Source organism: Oncorhynchus masou, chromosome 15 (genome assembly GCF_036934945.1).
Source record: "Oncorhynchus masou masou isolate Uvic2021 chromosome 15, UVic_Omas_1.1, whole genome shotgun sequence".
NCBI lineage: Eukaryota > Metazoa > Chordata > Actinopteri > Salmoniformes > Salmonidae > Oncorhynchus > Oncorhynchus masou.
Window position 1 is genome coordinate 8,424,901 of NC_088226.1, and position 6,891 is coordinate 8,431,791.

Genomic DNA, 6,891 nt, shown 5'->3' on the forward strand with positions numbered 1-6,891 from the left:
ATTTGTTCTTATCTGACTTGCCTAGTTAAATAAAGGTTAAATAAAAACTAAAAATAGATTAGATTGAGGCAGAATGAACAGCCATTGTCTGATGAGCCTCCAAATGTCAATCCAAATCCTACACATCTGTCCTCATATCCCTTGGGCGTACTACTGAATGAATGTGTACAGTATAAATATGTATTCAAAATCTGAAGTATTGCATCTTGAATTTTGTGGCATTCGAGGTCCTTAGATGTTACATAGTCATTGTAACAACACGTTGTCCAATCCATAACACTCAGCTGTGCCATTTAGGCGGAGGTTCCCTTTCAACAGAACACCACCCAACATAGGACGGCCGACGTCATGTCAGAGTTGGATGGTAAATGTTCCAATAAATGTTGATTAATGGTCCCCTACCAGCCCTTTCCCTGGCAGTGGAATCCATCCCCTCAAAAGTGGGTCACGTGAAAGTAATGGGGGCTGTGGAACAGGACAGAGCAACCCCATAAATAATAGAGAAGGGAAAGCAAGGCGGCCATATTCCTTTGTCTGTAATCACATTTGTAGGCCCAGCTTCGTCAGGCAAATCCGTAGAGGTTTTGTGTCTAATGGTGTCTTTCCATCAAGGCGTAAGTCTGATTCACGACTCTGGAGTGACGGCCCATTGTCTCCTCCCTGAACCCAGAATCCTCAGGGTTTTCTCAAGCTGTCAGCTTGTGTATCCACGGGCTACATTAAGCTGATGACGGGATGGAGATTTTGTGGGGAGAAGGGCAGGCATGGCTGAATGCAAACAGCTCAAAGCTCTCCATCAATCTTATTGTGTGAGAGACTGTGCTGCTGATATCACCAAGGAGATATCACGGAGAGCAGCGCTCAAATGTGTTAATTGAGTTGACACTCGATTTCCAAATCCACGGGCAGGAATTTAGTTTTGCCTCATCTAAGGAACAGTACTGTACATTTCCACATCCATTCGATCTACAGTAACAATAATAAAAACTACAGTACAAAAGTATTTTGCACAGTAAGCTAATTCCTCCATATCTCAGAACATCTGATCCAGACCAGAACTGCCTGAGCTTATGGAGCAGCAGATATTCAGTATCAAACTGCATGGTTAATGTTCCTCTCTCTGGAATCCATTTTCCTTCCCGTGACTGAAGCTCTGACATTTAACTGTAATGGCTCGGAAGAACATGAACCAAAGCCATATTTCAGGAAACAGCGCTGCTTGTCTTTGAGATGATTGACAATAAGTTAGCCATGTACCAAGAGCTTCTGAAGTAAGAGTCTTACCTGACGTGATATGAAACATCAAATATTCAAGAGAGCAAAATTCACCTGCCTTTCCAAGCGCAGCGCACCCCACCACTGAAAATGGTTGGCTCTGGACAGGTTCAAAGCCCTAGATCCAACCTAAACTCAGTTAACCCAGAACTAAAATCTTGTTTATGTTTATGTAGTCTGTCCACGAAAGATTAGTTCGAACCAAACAACCAATACTCTGAATGTTTAAGGGGGCACAACCTTTTGGCACTATCATATGGTTTCTCACAATCTCTTCAACGGGAATTTTGCATTGCTGTTTTGACCTTATAGTGCTTGAGATTGTACACACCGACAAGAAGTCAGGCTGCGAACCGGCTGTAAAGGCTTGACACCACAGGAGCGTAATGTAGTTCAGGATTCTGACCAGATGGAGCCACGAGAACCATCCCTTCATCTCCCTCCTCCCCCCTCCCCCGGTGTTCCTCCCTCTGTGTTCTACCTAATGAAGCACTTTGCTGGAGCATGTGGGTGTCTTTAAGTGAGACTCACCCGCCTCAGGCCCAATCTGGATGCTCATAACACTGGCAGACACTCTACACACTGAATGTATTTCCCTCTCTTACAGAGAGCACAGCGATGGCTTCAGACGCTGTCCACTCTAGCACCAACACTACCACTGATGATGTGAAATCAATATGAATATTAGTGCCCTAATCACTGCTAATGTTTTTTATGATCGTTACCCATTTACTCATTAACTACAAGGCATTTCTTTGATATTCATATTCACATGAATATCATTATTCACATGACTATCATTATGTTAATGGTTGATATTTTGCCTGACAACAAGCTCTATATTTGGTAGGTGGAGCCTGTGTCAATTCTAGACTAGTTATCTCCTATGAAGACCTGATGCTGATATGTGTTTAAGCTCTGTTGCAGAAGACGTCACAAGAGTAATGAGGGACTGTCTCTGTACTGCAGCATAGAGGCCAGAGCTGGAGTGGTGGTGTTGGGAGGGTGCGGTGTGGCTGGAATATAGTAGCACTTCATTCCAATTAGACTCAATTTCATTATTGTGCCCTGGCTGAGAATCCCAAAGCAATTTGTCTCCTTAAGCATTGAAGCCATTTTAGGGGATATTTGTTGCCATGGAGTAGGTTAGTTAATGAAGCGATCACTGTTAGAGATGTGTCAGTCGTCTGTGACTGACAGGTTGTTTATCAGTATTGAGGGGGTCACAAAAGCAGCTATTCTAAATGCACACATTATATTAACGTGCACCAAGTAATAGTCATCTCTCCTATACCAAAGGCAGGGATTTGTGTCTTAAGCTTTGCCAATAGAGTGAGATGACAAAGTTCTTCAGTTCAGGAATGCCCAAAGAGGACCATTTATTATTTAACATCAGGCAGTCTATTGTGAAATGATGCCAGGTACTTGGTTTTTACACTTTGAACAGGAATACAATGAAGCTGAATTGATTAATTTCACATGATATTCATAAAAATGTGTAATTATATTGAACCAGCCCAGTTACAACATTATAATAAGCAATGTTGCAAACAAAACCCGTTTTTTTAACGATCTGTGGCACAACCTCAATGTTGAATAATATTGCAAACTGGGATCCAATTTGGTACAACTTCATGGGATATGATAATACGAGGTTGACCCGCAGAGTGGACTTTTAAAAGAGCTGATGAACTACAATAATTTACATACAACTGAAATTACGTGTAAAGCATTTGAACAAATAGGTAAATAGCTTTACCTTGCGTAACTTTCACTCGCAGTTGGAATGTAGAACAAGCGCACAGAAATATATGGTCAAGGACCGGACCGGATTGAAAAGGTTATGAACTCTTCAAACAGATTTGACTGTATTTTCCACTTCTACGATGTGTAACGTTGGGTATGAAAACTGCTGGGAAGTTAGTAAGAAAACACCAATTCGTTTGTGGGAGTGACCACAAAGTTCAGCGAGACGTAATAGGAGGCTAGAGTAGCCCAGTCCATAATGAACACTTCGGCGCGCCTCTCGTTCAGGGAAGGTACCAGGGAAGAAGAATAGCATGCTCCAGAAGAATGCTCGAGACCGTTAACTACCGCAATAGTCTTAGCGTTTTACTTTCTAAAACCAGTTTTAGACTATGTCTTAATGCCAGGATAGGTAGCTAAAAAAGAAAGAAAGTGAAACGTTAACTTGAGGTCGGCTGTTCTTGGTTATCTCATCAGTTTTCATGGGGCCCGGTTAAGTTAAGATAACAAGGTGCAGGCTATGGCCAGATACCAGATACCGTATGGGCCATATGCCACACAGTAGACATGTTAGGGACCCTTCCATGTTAAGTGCTCAATTGTAAACGCCATTGTCACATGCCTGGAAAACGCCTCAATATGTATAAGCATACCTATACATTATTTTATATTTACACCATTGAAAACCCATGGATTATTACTTGATAAGTCAGGAGGGAAACCATTTAATCTACTAATAGTGTCTGCTTGGCTGACTGCATGGTCTATCACCAAGGCAGAGTGGAGTCATTATGGGAGTGCTCCTTTGATAGTGTACACATGAGACAGTGATTAATAATCAGCTCTGTAGGAGGTGCACTTCTTGTCATTATAATGAGCTTGTGTCCCCAGCCAAATTTGACAAATGGGATATTTTCTGCATGCAGGTTTTCTACCTGTCATGTGGGATGCCAAACTGCTCCAACCTGCGTAACCTTGCAGCGTCATCCATTAAAATGAGCCCTGTGCTACCTACATTTCCATCTCATTAACACCCTAAACCTCAGTGTACTCTGCATCGGGACCCCATCTGGTGTGTTCCCAATAACATGCATCATTTCCCCCATGCCTGAAGGCTTTTCTGCAGTCTCTCTTACATGAACAAGAAGCTCCATCAGAACCTGTAAAAATAACTGAAGCGGGTGAAACAAAACACGTGATTTTATTTTCTCATCAGCATCAAAGCATCTCACCTCGTCCTTGTCGCTTGCATGACCAGCACACTCATTGGATCCATTCCGTCCATATTTATGACACAAACCCGAAGCAACCCAACACAAAGCATAGACTACAGTACAGCTCCAGCACTGCGGGAGCTCAAGCATGGAGACCACTCTAGCAGACATTTGCATAAGGTTACGTTCAGTCAGGCATTTGCGTGGCTGACTGAACATTGTGTCGCACCTTGTGTCGCTCTGAGCACCCTCTCCCCTCACTCATTGGGTTAGGGTTAACTCTAACTGACCATTTGGTTAGGGTTAGTGTTAACTCTAACTGACCATTTGGTTAGGGTTAGTGTTAACTCTAACTGATCATTTGGTTAGGGTTAGTGTTAAATCTAACTGATAATTTGGTTAGGGTTAGTGTTAACTCTAACTGATCATTTGGTTAGGGTTAGTGTTAACTCTAACTGATAATTTGGTTAGGGTTAGTGTTAACTCTAACTGATCATTTGGTTAGGGTTAGGGTTAACTCTAACTGATCATTTGGTTAGGGTTAGTGTTAACTCTAACTGACCATTTGGTTAGGGTTAGTGTTAACTCTAACTGATCATTTGGTTAGGGTTAGTGTTAACTCTAACTGATAATTTGGTTAGGGTTAGTGTTAACTCTAATTGATCATTTGGTTAGGGTTAGTGTAAACTCTAACTGATAATTTGGTTAGGGTTAGTGTTAACTCTAACTGATCATTTGGTTAGGGTTAGGGTTAACTCTAACTGACCATTTGGTTAGGGTTAGTGTTAACTCTAACTGATCATTTGGTTAGGGTTAGTGGTAACTCTAACTGATAATTTGGTTAGGGTTAGTGTTAACTCTAACTGATCATTTGGTTAGGGTTAGTGTTAACTCTAACTGATAATTTGGTTAGGGTTAGTGTTAACTCTAACTGATCATTTGGTTAGGGTTAGTGTTAACTCTAACTGATAATTTGGTTAGGGTTAGTGTTAACTCTAACTGATCATTTGGTTAGGGTTAGGGTTAACTCTAACTGATCATTTGGTTAGGGTTAGTGTTAACTCTAACTGACCATTTGGTTAGGGTTAGTGTTAACTCTAACTGAACTTAGTGTTAACTAACTGATCATTTGGTTAGGGTTAGTGTTAACTCTAACTGATAATTTGGTTAGGGTTAGTGTTAACTCTAACTGATCATTTGGTTAGGGTTAGTGTTAACTCTAACTGATAATTTGGTTAGGGTTAGTGTTAACTCTAACTGATCATTTGGTTATGGTTAGGTTAACTCTAACTGACCATTTGGTTAGGGTTAGTGTTAACTCTAACTGACCATTTGGTTAGGGTTAGTGTTAACTCTAACTGATCATTTGGTTAGGGTTAGTGTTAACTAACTAACTGATCATTTGGTTAGGGTTAGTGTTAACTCTAACTGATCATTTGTTAGGGTTAGTGTTAACTCTAACTGATCATTTGTTTAGGGTTAGTCATTTGGTTAGTTAACTCTAACTGATCATTTGGTTAGGGTTAGGGTTAACTCTAACTGATCATTTGGTTAGGGTTAGGGTTAACTCTAACTGATCATTTGGTTAGGGTTAGGGTTAACTCTAACTGATCATTTGGTTAGGGTTAGGTTAACACTAACTGATCATTTGGTTAGGGTTAGGGTTAACTCTAACTGACCATTTGGTTAGGGTTAGTGTTAACTCTAACTGATAATTTGGTTAGGGTTATGTTAACTCTAACTTTTGGTTAGGGTTAGTGTTAACTCTAACTGATAATTTGATAATTAACTGATCATTTGGTTAGGGTTAGTGTTAACTCTAACTGATCATTTGGTTAGGGTTAGGTTAACTCTAACTGACCATTTGGTTAGGGTTAGTGTTAACTCTAACTGACCTCTAACTGATTTTGGTTAGGGTTAGTGTTAACTCTAACTGACCATTTGGTTAGGGTTAGTGTTAACTCTAACTGACCATTTGGTTAGGGTTAGTGTTAACTCTAACTGATCATTTGGTTAGGGTTAGTGTTAACTCTAACTGATCATTTGGTTAGGGTTAGTGTTAACTCTAACTGATCATTTGTTTTAGGGTTAACTCTAACTGATCATTTGGTTAGGGTTAGGGTTAACTCTAACTGATCATTTGGTTAGGGTTAGGGTTAACTCTAACTGATCATTTGGTTAGGGTTAGGGTTAACACTAACTGATCATTTGGTTAGGGTTAGGGTTAACTAACTGATCATTTGGTTAGGGTTAACTCTAACTGATCATTTGGGGGTTAACTCTAACTGACCATTTGGTTAGGGTTAGTTAACTTAACTCATAAGGGTTAACTCTAACTGATCATTTGGTTAGGGTTAGGTTAACTCTAACTGACCATTTGGTTAGGGTTAGTGTTAACTCTAACTGACCATTTGGTTAGGGTTAGTGTTAACTCTAACTGATCATTTGGTTAGGGTTAGTGTTAAAACTCTAACTGTGTTAAATCTAACTGATAATTTGGTTAGGGTTAGTGTTAACTCTAACTGACCATTTGGTTAGGGTTAGTGTTAACTCTAACTGATCATTTGGTTAGGGTTAGTGTTAACTCTAACTGATAATTTGGTTAGGGTTAGTGTTAACTCTAACTGATCATTTGGTTAGGGTTAGGGTTAACTCT

General features: G+C 40.2%; 1 protein-coding gene across 1 annotated transcript in view; it reads right to left on the reverse strand.

Moving 5' to 3' along the window:
* LOC135555493 (paralemmin-1-like) overlaps positions 1–3,268 on the reverse strand; it is a 32,590-nt gene extending 29,322 nt beyond the window's left edge. Inside the window, exon 1 of the mRNA XM_064987972.1 lies at positions 3,035–3,268. The gene's annotated coding sequence lies outside the window, so the exon portion shown is untranslated. The remainder of the gene's footprint in view (positions 1–3,034) is intronic.
* Positions 3,269–6,891: the final 3,623 nt, after the last annotated feature.